Below are 17,635 nucleotides of genomic sequence, written 5' to 3' on the forward strand. Positions count from 1 at the left end.
CCAAAGCATTGCTGAGTGCTGCTCCCCTTCATTTATAGAGATGACCCTGTCCTTCACCATCACCTTACCCTATAACCTACCCTCACTGGGGACTTACTGGGGACTTTAGGGGAAGCAGTAGGTGAGGAGAAGAAGAAGAAGAGAGACAAGAAAGGAGAAGCAGGGATGAGGAGGAAGCAGGTGAAAGAGGTACATGAAGAAGAGCCATTATCGAAAAATGAGTGTGGCCTCTTTTCTAGCACTGTCACCTAATTAACAAAGGGAGACCCTGGGACACAGAGAGATTCCCCAAACTACACATACACTCGGTTTCCACATCTGACTCAGATCAAATGTTTCCTCTACCACATCATACAACAACCTGTGAGAACAATCCCTTTTATAGGGAAGCCAGATGAGATCCCTAGACAAAATTACTTCCACCACTAGTCTGTGGTACATATTGCTATTTCAGGGAAAAAGAAGGAAAAAGGAAGGGAGAGAGAAAGAGGAAAAGAAAGAGAGAAGGGAAGGAAGGAAGGAAGGAAAGAAGAAGGAAGGAAGGAAGGAAGGGGAGGGAGGGAGGGAGGGAGGGAGGGAGGGAGGGAGGGAGGAGGGAGGGAGGAAGGAGGGAGGAAAAAAAGGATAAGAAAGGAAAAAATTAGAAAAGAAGGAAAAAGTCATTTTGCCATTTAAATAACAAAGTATTTCAGAGTATGGAAACCCTTCCAACAGTCTAGTATTTTTAATCATAACATGGTTTAAAATAAATAGAATGATAAAAGAAGGAAATTTGGCTTTATTAACTTCCATGAAAAGCATTGCAGTGTGTTTCATGTCTCTCTCTGGGTAAAACTACATCATGAAAAGTGTATCTTTTCTGAATCTTGAATCCACATGCAATTCAAGGCAGTCATCACAAATTTTGAGGGTTAGAGGTAAAAGTACACAAAATCCAGTTCCTAGAGATGCCATCCTTACATTTTGCCCACCCTCCCCACACATACCCTCACCTGAGAGGATTGGAAGTTCATTAGAAGTGAGACATCTCAGTCAGAAAGGCAGAATCCACTAATTATCCAAGGTGCTACAGCATAAGTATAGTTTCTATAATGTTATGAATGAATTATTGAAGTTTTAATAGAAGCATTCTTTTAAAAAATATATTTAAGTAACCACTGGACATTGACTCAAGGTGAAAAAGGCATACATACTATTTATCATCTTTGATTAAATTTCCAGAATTTCATGGTATATATGATGTAATGCCCCATCTCTAGAAAGAAGAACACATTGATCAGAACTATAAAAAAGGCTACTTTCTTAATCTTAGTTTCTGATCAAAAATGTTCAGTGGTTTTTTTATTGTCCAAAAGACAAAACCCAAATTTCTTAACAGAGTGTTGTCTGGGACTCATAATATTGTCAATCACTTCTAGAGCCAAATTTCTTCTGTCAGGTATTTATCACTGTCATGATTCTGCTCAAATGAATGTGATTACTTGATTAATTTCTCTCACTGTATTAGATTATAATATGGCTATTGTTGCTCAACATCATACCCCCAGTGCCCAGCAATAATTAATTGATTAAGTTCGTTAGGCTATCTAACTGTGCATCATTCTTATAATTCTCCTTCTCACTTTTCATCTTTTACCAGGCCTCCTCATTTCTAGTCTCTTAACTGCTCACCCATGTTAAAATCATCTTCTGTTGAGTTTTCTAAAAATAAAAACTGTTACATCACACTTCAGCTCACATATCTTTCCCTGTTCCTCAACAATTTATTCAGATCTGGAATTTCAAGGTTATTCATGTTAGTCTACCTTATATTTTGCCCTATTCATCAGCCAAATTGGATTACTCACTTTAGCCCTAAACATTCCTCCACCCCATTAGCTAATGGCATTCTGTCTGTCTCAAATGCCCCTGTGCTTCTCTGCCCATTAGAGTATACCCAAGTTTCAAAGTCTAAAAGTCTCTTCTTCCAGGTAGCTTTCTCGTTATTGCCTAACCTGAAAATGAGATTCTTTCTTTAAGCTTCTTTGGTATTGAAGGCACACCTCTTTTAAGACATGCATTATATTAGACTGATTACAATTACTTCTGTGAATGCTTGCTTCTGCTGTAATTCTCTTGAAGTCATGGATTGGGTTAGATTTACCTCTGTGTCTACTGCTTCTTGCATAGAGTCAATTCATGTTCAGTGTTGGACCAGCTAGAGTAAAGGGCCCTGAACTGAGCTGGAGAACTGGGGAAATATGTGAAAGTGTGAGAGCCCTTTGACCCAGGTGCTCTATGCAAATCTCCAGCTACCAAACTGGCCTCACATCATTGCCACTGCCCATTACATGTCATGGGTACACTTAAATGCACCATCTCAGTGGGCATAGGAATGAGCATCTTTAGTTGGTAAATTTATTCTCACTTAAAATACAAGGATCACACATTATACAAACATGATTTTTTTATTTTTCATTTCTAACACAGATGCCTAACTATTCAGGAGAGAAATACACTTTCTGGGTGCTTGTAACCAAGGCAAGTGGTCGGCATAACTAAAAAGAGTAAAAGAGCAGGGATGTTCTGGCTATCCTCATTCTAAACTTTGTTAATTTTTAAAATATTCTAAGCCTTGAACATCTCAAGGCTATTAGTCCTGTAAAGCTACTGACAAGACCTATACAATTAAAAATCTCATTGGGTACATATTCTACTCTATAAGCAAGTCAGGGGGTGATAATACCCAGCCTTGACTTTCATTTAGAGGTCAATCCAATATCATTATATGAATTCTTTAGTAATTGGAAACTTTGGATCAGAATGTTACTTTTTTTACATTTGAAAATATAAAAAGAGAGAATATGAACATAGAAGAGATTTTAGTCTGAAGATATCGAAAGTTCTTTCAAGTCCAGGTTTAGAAATTCCCATATGACTGAAGAACAGCTTATTGTCATGATAGCCCTCTTAGGGAACCCACATTCCACAGCTTAGCTACCGAGCACAAAGGAACAGCCCAGCCCTACCCACTTTAGGCTTGGTGGAGGGGATCAAGTTTCTTATTATTAGGAAAGAATCCCAGGGGCCTGCTGTAGTTATGGCTACACTTGGCTTCATACATGCATGCAGATTTCCACAGATAAAGAAGGAAAACGGGAGTAATAGCGATCGAGCGGGGCTGCTGCATATTGCATGCTTTTCCCTGCTGTCTGTGCATGTAAATGACAGCAGCGCCAGACAGAGCTGCATAAAACAGTGCTTACAGGTTATTCATCATCCCGATGGGTGTGAAGCAAATTTTTATGAGGTAAAATTTTGCTATATCAAATGAACAAGTAAATAAAGGTATCAAAAATTGTACCATTTTAAGAAGAGTAAAATTATTATACTATGCTCTCACTGAGTTTTAAACGGACAACTACACATTTTATTTTCTTTTGTGGAAAATCATGATCCATTGAGACTATGCTTATTATTATTTCTTTGTACTTTCATCAGCCTAATTTATTATAAAATTAATCAAATGTTCAGAGAGATTAGGCATTGATGCCATATAGAAGCATTTAATGTATTTCAAAATGAAATACTTAAATAGTTCTGCATATTCATGTATGACCAAGCTGAAAAACAGATGACTTATGCTGGAGAAATTATACAAAACCTAAAACAAATTCCATTCAATCTGTCCTGATTCAAACCAGACGTTTATGTATCTACCAGTACAGGGTATGTAAGGTAGTAGAGCAAGTCCTTAGTTGTATTCAACCAATGCAGAAAAACTTCTGGGGACCACATTTATATCCAGATACCATACATAATGTCACCCACAAGAAAGATTTTCAGCTGCATACCCATTTCTCCCACTACATATTGAATTACACCTTTACACACACTGATAATTAATTTTTGGTGATTTATGTAAATAAGTTAAAAAAGTATGAAAAAAATTTGGTATTCAAAAATATATTCATACATACATGCATAATAAAAAATTGAAAATTATTGATCAATTTTGTAATGAAAGTAAATATGATAAAAATAAGAATATAGCATAATTTTTAAGCTAAATATTGTTGACTGCCATTTTTATTTTAGATTTTTTAGGCAAATATTTTTCGTGTATTTATTTTGCATGTAGGCTAAAAATCTATTACAAAATGAGCAATCCATTTGCATCATATGGGGCATATTAGATGCCTCTAGAAAATTACAGTTATAACGGTAAAAGTAAATGTGGTAATAAAGTCACTATAATCTGTCAATGATGTGGAAAATTAGGAAATCTTTTAATATATTTACAGTCACTTCACCATCATTACTCAGGTATCTCTGAAAGGGGAAAGGCTTATCTACATTTTAACCTGGGAGGAGGAAAAATGCCTCTGTCAAAGCTGAAGTCGGAGATTCAGAATTTCCCTTCCAGCGTAACTGATACTTTGTGGCTCTTCTGCTTCTGAGTGAGCCGTCAGGTTGTATACATTCCAATACTTTTCGCAGTTCCTCCTATTTCTGTAACAAACCCCTTTCCCTCCTTCATTGTTCATCTGAAATTACAGGCCTTTATCAGACTGCTTGTCTTTGTATTGGACCTGAGCCCACTACGCTTAGGGCTCCACCTCCCTCTCCATGGCTCTTCTCCCGCACTGCTGCAAGACACCTGTGCAGATTCACACCCAGGCATACCTCTTCCACCACACTTACACTTCAAAAATTAAAAACATTGGTATTTCACAGACTCTAAAACAACCAGGCTTATTTGCCATTCATATTTCTACTATGGTGAAGTTTCTATACAAATATTTTGCCAATTTCCTTAGTGGATTTTTTCTTCTACTGTTGAGTTATCTTCTTTGTATATTTAGAATACAAGTCTTTTATTCAATATATATTTTACAGATATTTTCTCTCGGTCTATGACTTGCATTTTCATTTCTTTAACAGTGTATTTTGAAGAGCAAACGCTTTTAAATTTAACAAAATCTAATGTATCAATTTTGTGTGTTCTACATAACCCAGAACTACAAAGATGTTCTCATATTTTTTTCCTGCAACTTTTATAGTTTTAGCTCTTATGTTTAAGCCTATGAATCAGTCTAAGGTTACCACGATATATGCTGAGATAAAAGTCAAAGTTTATTTTATTGCATGTGTATATCTAATTGTTCCAGCACCATTTATTGAAAATACATCTTTCCCTCTGAACAACTTTGGCACATTTGCTGAAAATCAGCAGACCATTTTATATGTGAATCTAATTCTGCACTCTCTATTCTGTTTACATGTCCAACTTTACACATAATTCACACTAACTTGATTATTGTAAGTCTTAAAATCAGAGTAAGTTTTTCAACTTTGTTCTTGTTTCTCATAGTTGTTTTAAATTTCCATATAAATTTTATAATCCAGTTGTCAATTTTTACTTTAATTGTATTGAATCTATAGATCTATTTTGGAAAAATTGACATCTTTAAAATATTGTTTTCTTGGCTTTCTTGCCCTATATCTTCCATATACATTTTGAAATATTTTTGACAGTATTAAGTAAAAATAACTATTATTGTTATTAGAATTATATTAAATTTATAGATGCATTTAGGGAAAATTGCTATTCATTTGATAATGTCTTGCTATTCATTTGCACTAATTATACATTAATTTCAATAAAATTTGATAAAATTCACACACAATGCAATATATATGAGTTCTTATTGAATTGTACACTTGAAATCTATATAATTTTATTAACCAATGTCACCTCAAAAAACAATTTTAAAAAAAAGAGAGGACACTAAAAAAAAATAAAATGCACTTTCATGAAAGACATAACATGCTTTTTAAGTTTCATTATTAGGCATTATATATTTCTATAAATTATGTCTTTACATGTCCTAATAATTTGTAGCTATAATATCTAAATGCAATTGATTTTAAAGTAATGTTCTTTTTTTTAAGTATAGTTGGCATACAATATTATATTAGTTTCAGGTGTACAATATAGTGATTACACATTTATATAACTTACAATGTGATCACCATGATAAGTATAGTAACCATCTGTCACCACATAAAGTTATCACAATATGATTGACTATATATTCCCCTTCATCTTTTTCACTCATCCCCCCTCTGGCAGCCATTAGTTTGGTTTGCTTTTATAAGTCAGTTTTTGTTTTGTTTTGTTTTGGTTTTGTTTTGTTTTTTAGATTCCACATAAGTGAAATCATACAGTGTTTGTCTTTCTCTGACTTATTTTACTTAGCACAGTACCCTCCAGGACCATCCATGTTGTCACAAATGGCAAGATTTCATTCTTTGTTATTGCTGAGTAAGATTCTATCGTGTGATGTGTGTGTATATGTGTGTGTGTGTGTGTGTGTGTGTGTGTGTGTGTGTGTGTGTGTGTGTGTGTTCTCACATCTTTTTTATCAATTCGTCTGAATGGACACCTACGTTGCTTCCATATCTTAGCTATTGTAAATAATGCTGCTATGGACATAGGCATACATATGTCTTTTCGAAATAGTGTTTTGGATTTCTTCAGGTAAATATCCAAAAGTGGAGTTACTGGGTCATATGGTAATTCTATTTTTAATTTTTTGAGAAAGTTTCATTCTGTTTTCCACAGTGTTGGCTGTACCAATTTGCAATCCCACCAACAATGCACAAGGATTTCCTTTTCTCCATATGCTCACCAACACTTGTTGTTTGTTGATTTATTGATGATCGCTATTCTGACAGGTGCGAGGTGATATCTTATTATGGTTTTAATTTGCATTTTCCTGATGATTAGCAACACTGAGCATCTTATCATATGTTTACTGGCCATCTGTACATCCTATTTGGAGAAATGTCTTTTCAGATTCTCTGCCCATTTTTATTAGGATTGTTGTTGGTTTTTTGGTGTTAAGTTATATGAGTTCTTTAATATTTTGGATATTAACTGCTTATCATATGTATCATTGGCAGATATCTTCTCCTATTCAGTAGGTTGTGTTTTAGTTTTGTTGATAGTTTCCTTTGCTGTGCAAAAACTTTTTAGTTTCATGTAGTCCTATGTTTATTTTTTCTTTTGTTTCCCTTGCCCATGGAGAAATATCCAAAATGGTTGGTATGAACATTTTAATGACATTTTACCATGAGCATGGTTTATCATTCCACTTATTTGTATTCTTTTTCATTGCTTTTTTCAATGTCTTACAGTTTTCAGAGTATAAGTCTCCTACCTCCTTAGTTAAATTTATTCCTAGATATTTTATTCTTTTTGATGCAACTGTAAATGGAATTTTCATAATTTTTCCTTCCAATCATTCATTATTAGTGTATAGAAATGAGACCAATTTCTGTTTATTAATTTTGTATCCTGCTACTTTACTAAATTTATTTATTGATTCTAACAACTCTTTTTTTGCTGGAGGCTTTAAGTTTTCTGTGTATCATAAGGTAATGTTCTTATATCCAGCAAACTTGCTAAACTTTATTTGAAGTTGAAAAAATTGTTTACAGGTTTTAGTTTCTGTGTTGACAACTATTTCATCTATCATTAATTATGATTTTGTTTCCTCCTCTTTGTTTCTTATACATCATAGTCTTGTTTCTTGTCTTACTATAGTTCCTAGCTATCCCAGAACAATGTTGAATAGAGCAAAGGTCATGGGCATTCTTGTCATGTTCCCAATTTTAAAGAGAATGGTTTAAACATTTTGCCATTATGTATGATGTTTATTTTGTTTTTTGTTTTTGTTTTTATCAGGTTAAATAAGTCTCCTGTTTCCAGTTTGCTGAGGTTTATGTTGTTATCTTGAATTATTTCATGTACTTTTTTTCTGTAAATATTGAGATAATCATATTTTTTGTCTCTTGTAATCTATTAACAGTGACTTACATAAATTTCTAAAATATTTATCCTTTTTTATTCCTGGGACAGTATTTGTTCTTATTTCTCTCCTCTTCCATTAGGTGTTGATCCCTAATAAATATTCTGTACATCAAATTCCATTTCAGCATCTACTTTCAGACAACCCAACTTGTGACAATGGCTCACTGGTTGATTATTGCATTTTATGATATTTTGAAGCCACTAAAAGTTATGATATTCTTTAATATCCCTAATCCTACTGGCTCCAAACTTCTTGTCAGAACTTCCTTTTTGCCCCCTTATAATTTAACCCACAGGTTTGATTCAGGTTGAATGTTACCTTTTCCATAAAATCTCTCTTTAGTGCCCCTAAACTTCTTTATGTACATAACCTTCCACTCTGCTCCCAAAGCACTTCGTTGTGATATGTAACTTAAATATAAGAAATAAGGAAAATCAATATTTTAATCATCATAAATTTGCTATCAAGTTTTTAGAGGCTAGAGAAAATAGATAGGAGAGTAAGTGGACATGGAGAGAAACAAAGTAAACAATGAATGAAAAATCAAGCATCTGAAGTAAAAAACATATCTACAGACTAATCTGCAATGGTTGGTACCCAGTAGGCAGTAGTGTCAAAAAGCACTATGTGGCCAAGTGAATTGGGAGAGCAGGACAAGCAGGAGTAGTGTATAAGATCTAAGAATATGTTCACAAGTACATCTCTTAGAATGAACACCTCTCTTCCTGCCTCACTGTAGAAATGTATATTAAGTAATGCCGCTGAGTCAAAAAGTAGTTCATAATCCCTTTGGACATCATTAATTAGCATGGAGACTACTTTATTTCTCCTCAGTGGTATTTTCTAATGCCCTTGGAAATAATTTGTGGGTCATTCTGTGGGGCTCGGCTTTGCTCTCTTTCTAAGTGGGACTCTACACCTTAACTTGAATTAGTTTTACCACGTGTCTTTAAGAAGAGACAACACAGGAGACAACACAAAATTAAGTGACTGGCAGAGAGCACAAAGGGGGAAAAAAGCACAATAATTGGAATGCATGGTACTATAGAACACTGTATAATTCTACTACTAAAGCTTCTTACCCTATGTCAGTGCCAAGCTGATCAAGAAGGGAAGGTTTTGGTGGTGAGATGCCCTGTTGAAAGAACGCACGAGGAGTCAACATGAGAATGAAACATCAGGCACTAACTTTATTGCAGGGAGCGCGCTTCTATTGCGAGGAGCACACTTCTATTGCAGGAAACACGCTTCTGCTCTGTTAGGGGACCGCATAGGCTTTATATATGTCAGAGAACAATAGTGGCATTCTGCCACACATGTGTGATACAATAAGCTGGATCATGCTTACATGAGCTGGGCACAGGCGCCCTACTACATTAACGTAACCTTTTAAATCCGGGGTCCTAATCCTAGACTGAGCCTGGATTACTCCCAGACCTGGGGGCTCCAAGCCTGGGACCCGTACCCTACCCTGAGAACTCTAACTGTAAACATTATATTTTACTATACCTCGTGACTTTCTTTAGAAATTATGAAGCAAAAACAACCACCACCAAAAAGAAAAAGAAAAAGAAAAAACTCACTGCCCAAAATTCTTCTGGTAGAGTTTCACTAGAGCACATGGACTCTGTTACCTATTTTAAAACTTTCAAGAAATTCTCTCTGTCCACATTTCTTAAGTATTCTTAAAATCTTATACAATTTGGTCTTATCCGTTTTGCTAATTGTTTTGTTTTTCACATCTCCCAAAATCTTACACTTAGCCATCTCGAAAATTCTTATCATTGCATACTGCACTATTTTATTTTTGTTGTTGTTGATTTACTTTTTCCCACTCTGTCCTTGCTAGTCTTTCTTCAAGGAATACCTTTCCTCTTCACCTGGCGAAGTCTCACTGCACTGTTGACCATCACAAGTATCACCTCATCTGAATGCTTTCTCCAGCACCCTCAATCAGAGCAAGTAAGCGCCTCTTCCAGATGTCCTTAGAATTTTCGGCAGAAAATTTTCTGGATTGTTTTCAGTACGTTGTTTATTTCTGTTTGCCTCAGTTAACTTTTGTTATCATCCCTCTCCACTTCAACATTTAACATGGTGTCATGCATACGGTAGATAATAAATAGAAGTTGAATAAATCAATAAGAATATAAACACTTAATAATACCAAAGAATGTTTCTAAAATCATATATTTGTTTTTAATCAAAATACCTTTCACATCCCCAACATATAATATTTCTTCCTATTTCAGAGAAAGTGAACTTTCCTCTTAGAAAGACTTTGATCTGTCCTTTTTTTTTCTTTAATCTTTTATTATAATAGTAGCACCTTGTCATTACAAATAACTCAATTTTAGCTTTCTTGTGGAGTCAGTCTTAAAGAAACAAAAGTACAATACAAGCTAGAACTCAGCAAGAACGCTGTAAAAGAACACTGCTTATATAAACAAGCAAGTAAACAAACAAAGCCTTATAATGGATTTGATAGCTTAACAAAAGTTGGGGTGTACATCTAACAGTCAGGTGATTCAGAAAATGAGTAAATTAAGAGCCAATAGATACATTTATCGAAAGTCATATAATTCGTTTTCTTTAGAGAAATGTAAAACTGTATCGTATATATGTAAAATGATTATTTAGTTGTCTTCTGGAAATCATGTAATTCTTAAGCACTTATTCTGGAATTATCAAGTTGCTTAGTTCAATTTTTTTCCTAGATTACTGAATCGTGCTTTAATGTAATCCTGTAAGTATACACTGGAACTTAATTCTGAAATATTCTAAAAATATGATAATGAGTATGTTGTTCAGTTTGTTATACATAGTACAAACTTATATATGAGATCTCTCAAAGGAAATTCATTTTTTTGTTAGTTTTTGTTTGTTTGTTTTCTTTTCTCTGCTGTTCAATTTTTATAATATATTTTCCATTTATAATATGTCAATTTTAAGATATTTGCACCTTGATTAAAGTCTTCCTAAAATATGTTTGATCACAGAGGGCTTTGTTGTTGTTAAAATTCACACAAATGATTGATTATAAGAAAATTCACAAATATGAAAAAAAAACTTACTATAAAAAGAATAACTGAAATATTTACATAAGTGGATGTACATACAAGCACATACATGTGTATATGTATAAGTGTATATGCATGTATATATTTTCTAAAGTTCTAAAGGCAGCGGAAAAGATATCCACTTGCTCTGATTGAGGGAGCTAGAGAAGGTATCTCAGGTGAGGTGACACTTGCATTGGTTATAACAGTACAGTGGGAGTACCCCAGATAGAAAATATGTAAAGAGTCTACAGTCTATTTTTCTATTACATTGAAATAATAAGCATCCCATGAATCAAGAACCAGCAATAAATTTAAGTGACATTAATTCACAACAGAATTAAATTCTGTAGATGTACCATGGATGAGGCTCGGTATTCATACATATAAAATCTGCAGAACACAAACACTGAACAGAATCCTGGAAGGTATTGGCTTGACCTTTTATCTAAAGCATGTATTCAATACAACATCCATGACTCCTGGAGAAAAAAAAGAAAAAGTCTTTACTTAAATTCATAAAATTATAAAGAATATACTATCTCCCCTTGAGTCAATTGAATTATTATAAAACAAGAACTATTGTAAAGAAATTTGCTTCCAAAAATCATGTAATTTTCAAAATTAGCCTTAATTTTATTTTATGTTCTTTTGTATTTTAAGCACATGAGGTTCTTTAAATTAATAATCACTTGAATTTGTTTCTAGATAGTCTACCATGTGGGTCACTTTATTCTAGAAATATTTAATGTCTCTCAAAATGCAGAGCAGGTAAATAAACATAGTGCTAGATATGATCTCTTTTTATACAGCTTTTTAGACATTCTTCCATTTGTTTTTCCCCACTAATAGAATTTCCCTACTTTTATTTTTATAAGATACTAATTATAAACACAAATTGATGGATTTTCATTTTTAAAGATTTATTCACTGTTTAGGTCCATAGAAGTTTTGGAAGTCCACTGAAAGTCATTAAGTGAATATAAACGTATAGCTTAAAATTTTGTTTTTGTGATCTAATGTCAATTCATTTAATGTCATCATTGAAGAATCATTAAATTTTCACAAAATCACTCACAGTAACCAAAGGGCCTACAAGGCCTCAGGCTTCTTTGAGACACTTAAAACATATATAAATAAAAGTCAAAAGAAAGATACTTTTTAGGAGAATTCAATGATTACACAGCTGTATTTGTGACAAACATCTGACCATGACATTCAGGAGATGCAGTATGAGCCTCTACAGTTCAAAATCAAGTTTCTAAACGAACCTTCCCATGGAGTGTAAAGAGCATGTCTGTATATTTGTTGATAACATTTGAAAATTAAAGCCATAAAGAATATTGAAAACTGCATGAAGAATTAAAAAGTAAGATGTTCAAAAGCTTTGGGTGCATTATATATGTGTTTATTTTTTTCTTTTTGGTTAATCAAAATCTTAAAGTTCACTGGAACAATTTGCATCAATATAATTACAAGCTGGAAAACCATCAGGCAAAAACAGCATTTAAAAAAGTTATATTCCCCAGACTAGAAACCTGTGATCAATGTATGTATGTATGTGTATATTTATGTGTGTATATATGCATACTTATTTTTGGTAATGAATCAAGTGCACTATCTCATAAAAGCTTACTCTTTGTTAAATAAAGGCAACATATCTCTCTCTCCATGTAGTGATAGTGACATATAGTAATATCTTTAAAATATTCTGGATTGGAGGTTTCTTTTGATGAAAACATTGTTAACACTTAAATAATTTTAAAGTGAAATGTGCAAAGCAACTTTTCAGTTTCTGAAGTAAATAGTTTCTTTTTTTTAATTTTATGTTACTTATCTATTTATCTATCTATTTATTTATTTATTTATTTTTTATAGTGACATTGGTTAACGAAATCCAGTAAGTTTCAGCTGTACACTTTAACAGTATATAATATACATATATATATTTACATTGTGTGTTCACTTCTCATAGTTAAATTTCTTTCTGTCACCACATATTTTACCCCTTTTACACCATCTACCTCCCCAGTTTCCCCTTCCCCCTCCCCTCTAGTAACCAAGAGTCTATTGTCCATGTCCATGATCTCTGTTTGTTTGTCCTGTTCCTTTGTTACTTTTAGGTTTATTTCCCACATGTAAGTAATATCATGTGATTTTCAACTTTTTCTGTCTGGCTTATTTAGCTTAGCATGATTATCTTGAGGTCCATCCATGTTGTCACAAAGGGCAATATTTCATTTCTTCTTATGGCTGAGTAATATTCCATTGTATATAGGTACCATGGCTTCTTTATCCAATCATCTATCATAGGACGATTAGGTTGCTTCCATGTCCTGAACACTGAACACCGTGAATAATGCTGCTATGAACATTGGTGTGCAAATATCTTTTTGGATATGAGTTTTCAAGTCTATGGGGTAAATGCCCAGTAGAGGGATCACATGGTAGATCAATTCTTAGTTTTTTGAGGAAACTCCATATTGTTTTCGATAGTGGCTATACCAGTTTGCAGTCCTGCCAGCAGTGTATGAAGGTTCCTTTTTCTCCTCATCCTCTCCAGCATTTGTTATTACTTGTCCTGTTGATTATAGCTATTCTGACAGGTGTAAGATGGTATCTCATTGTGGTTTTGATTTGCATTTCCCTAATAGCTAGCGATGCTGAGCATCTTTTCATATATTTGTTGGCCATTTATTTGTCCTCAAGGGAGGACAAACTATCCATTTTTTTATTGGATCTTTTTGTTGTTGTAATTGAGTTGTATGAGTTCTTTGTATATTTTGGATATTAGGCCCTTATTGAAGGCGTTGCTTGCAAATATATTCTCCTATTCAGATGATTCTCTCTTTACCTTGTTGATGGTTTCTTTTGCTGTGAAAAACTTTTAAGTTTGATGTTGTCTCATTCATTTATTTATTTTACTTACCTTGCCTTTGAGGTCAAATTCATAAAATTCTCTTTAAGTCCAAGGTACATGAGTTTAGTTCCTATTTTATTGTTTCAGGTCTTATATTCAGGTCCTTAATCCATTTTGAGTTAATTTTGGTGTGTGGTGATAGACAACAGTCTAGTTCCATTCTTCTGCAGGTGGTTTTCTAGTTTTCCCAGCATCATTTATTGAGGAAGCTTTCCTTTCTCCATTGTATGTTTTTGTCTTCTTTGTCAAAAATTATTTGCACAATATAAATATGGGTTTACTTCTGGACTCTTGATTCTGGTTCCACAGATCTGTGTGTCAGTTTTTCTGCCAATACCATGTCATTTTGATTACTATCCCTTTCTATTATAATTTGAAGTTGTGCAGAGTGATGCCTGCAGCATCATTCTTTTTTCTCAGGATGGCTTTGGAAATTTAGGGTCTTTTGTGCTTCCATACAAATCTGATAATTTTTTTGTTCTATTTCTTTAAAAAAATGCCAATGAGATTTTGATGAGTTTACATTAAATCTGTATCAAGGTTTAAGTAATATGGTCATTTTAACTATGTTGATTCTTCAAATCCAAGAATACAGAATACCTTTCCATTTCTTTGTATCTTCTTTGATTTCTTTTAATAGGATCTTGTAGTTTTCATTATATAGGCCCTTCGCTTGTTTCATTAGATTTATTCTTGGGATTTTATTCTTTTTGGTGCTGTTGCAAAAGCAATTATTTTTTCCACTTTTTTTTCTGACACTTAATTATTAGAGTATAGGAAAGCTATAGATTTTTGAATGTTGATTTTGTATCCAGAGACTTTACTGTATTTGCTTATTGTTTCTATTAGTGTTCTTGTGGAGTCTTTAGGGTTTTCTATATAATCACGTCATTTACAAATAGTGACAGTTTGACTTCTTCATTTCCTATTTAAATGCCTTTTATATCTTTTACTTGCCTGATTGAACTTGCTAGGACCTCCAATGTTATATTGAATAACAATGGCAATAGTGGATAGCCTTGCCTTGTTCCTGATTTTAGAAGGAAGATTTTTAGTTTTTCAACAGTAAATATAATGTTGGCTGAGAGTTTGTCATAGATGGCCTTTATTATGTTAAGGTATTTTCTTTCTATACCGATTATGTTAAGTGTTTTGATCATAAATGGATGCTGTATCTTGTCAAAGACTTTTTCTGCATCTATTGATATGATCATATGATTCTTATTTTTTAATTTGTTTATGCAGTGTATCACATTAATCGATTTGCGTATGTTGAACCATCCCTGTGCCTCTGGGATAAAGCCCACTTGATCGTGGTGTATACTCTTTTTAATATGTTGCTGTATTTGGTTCGCTCGTATCTTATTTAGGATTTTTGCATCTATGTTCATGCGAGATATTGGTCTGTAGTTTTCTTTTTTTGTGTTCTCTTTACCAGGTTTTGGTATCAGGGTTATATTGGCCTCATAAAATCAGATGGGAAGTATTGCCTTCTCTTCAATTTTTGGGAAAAGTTTAAGGAAAATAGGTATTAAATCTTCTTTGAATGGTTGGTAGAATTCACTGATGAAGCCATCTGGTCCTGGACTTTGACTTTTTGGTAGGTTTTTGATGATTGATTCAATTTCCATACTGCTAGTAGGTCTATTTAGATTTTCCAGTTCTTCTTGATTCAGTCTAGAAGGTTGTGTATATCTAAGTACTAGTCCATTTCTTCTAGGTTATTAAATTTGGTGTTATATATTTTTTTGTAGTATTCTTGTATGATCCTTAGAATTTGTGCAATGTCAGTTGTAATTTCCCCTTTCACCCCTGATTCTGTTTATTTGTGTCCTTTCTCTTTTTTCCTTCGTGAATCTAGCCAGAGGGTTACAGTTTTATTAACCTTCTCAAAGAACCAACTCTTTGTTGCATTTATTTTTTCCATTGTTTTTTTTCTTTTGTTTTGTTTTCAATTTCATTTCTTTCTGTTCTAATTTTGATTATTTCTTTCCTTCTGCTGACTTTAGGCTTCATTTGTTCTTCCTTTCTAGTTTTGTTTGTTTGTTTGTTTATTGGGGTAACATTAGTTATTACAATTATATAATTTTCAGGTGTACATTATAATTTGACATCTACATATTCTATTGTATGATTACCAACCCAAGTTCAGTTTCCTTCAGCTACCATATATTTAATTCTGTTTATCTACTTCAGCCTCCCCCACATCCTCTATATTTGACCCCCTTTACCCAGTCTACCTCTTCCCTCCTCCCCCAAGCCCTATCCTCTGGTAACCACTAGTCCATTGTCCATGTCCCTGAATTTCTGTTTGTTTTGTCAATTTGTTGGTTTTAGGTTTATTTCCCACATATAAGTAATATCATGTGATTTTCAACTTTTTCTGTCTGGCTTATTTCTCTTAACATGATTATCTCAAGGTCCATCCATGCTGTCGCAAATGGCAGTATTTCATCTCTTCTTATGGCTGAGTAATATTCTATTGTATATATGTACCACAGCTTCTTTAGCCAATTATTTATCTTAGGACACTTCGGTTGCTTCCATGTCTTGGCCACTGTGAATAATGCTGCTATGAACATTGGTGTGCAAATATCATTTCTTATATGGGTTTTCAAGTCTTTGGGATAAATATCCAGCAGAAGGATTGCTGAATCATATGGTATATCAATTCTTAGTTTTTTGAGGAACTTCCATACTGTTTTCCATAGTGGCTGTACCAATTCGTAGTCTCACCAGCAGTGTATGAGGGTTCCTTTTTTCTGAATCCTCTCTAACATTTGTTATTACTTGTCCTTTTGATATGAACTTTCCTCTTATGACTGCTTTTGCCGTGTCTCAAAAGTTTTGATATGTTGTACTATCATTATCATTCGTTGCTACATATCCCTTGATCTCTCTTTTTATTTCCTCTCTGACCCAGTTATTCTTCAGTAGCATGTTGTTTAATCTCCATGTATTTGGGGTTCTTCCTATTTTTCTTTTTGCAGTTGATCTCTAATTTCAAAGCATTATGATCAAGGAATATGGCTGGTATGATTTCAACCCTCTTATTTTTGTTGAGGCTATCTCTGTGCCCCAGTATGTGGTCAATCCTTGAGAATGTTCCATGTGCACTAGAGAAGAATGTATAAGCAGCTGTTCGGGGATGAAAGATTCTATTAAGATCAATTATGTTCAGTTGGTCTAATGTGTCATTTAAGGATGTTATTTCCTTATTGATTTTCTGTTTGGATGATCTGTCTTTATCTGATATTAGGGTATTTATGTCCCCAACTACGATAGTGTTTTGGTCTGTTTCTCCCTTTAGTTCTGTTAGTAACTCTCGATATCTATGACCGAGAGCATAGATATTAATAAGTGTTATATCTTTTTGGTGTATGATTCCCTTTATCATTATGAAGTGTCCCTCAGTATCTTATTTTTTTTATTTTGAAGCCTATTTTATCTGATAATAGTATCGCTACTCCCACTTTTCCCCAAATGCCATTTGCTTGAAATATCATTTTGCACACTTTCTCTTTGTGTCTATATTTGTCTTTGGAACTGAGATGTGTCTCCTGGAGGCAGCATATGGTTGGGTTTTATTTTTTGATCCATTCTGCAACTCTGTGCCTTTTTATTGGTTAGTTCAGTCCATTTACGTTTAGGGTGATTATTGAAATATGAAGGCTTCTTATAGCCATTTTATCTTTTGCTTTCTGGTAGCTCAGTGTTTCCATTGTTTCTTTATCCTTGTGTTTCTGTTTTCTTTCTTTGGTTGGCTTTTGTGGGTTATCCCTCTGGTCCTTTTTTTTTAT

Source organism: Pteropus medius, unplaced genomic scaffold (assembly GCF_902729225.1).
Source record: "Pteropus medius unplaced genomic scaffold, Ma_sr-lr_union100, whole genome shotgun sequence".
In the NCBI taxonomy this organism is placed as follows: domain Eukaryota; kingdom Metazoa; phylum Chordata; class Mammalia; order Chiroptera; family Pteropodidae; genus Pteropus; species Pteropus medius.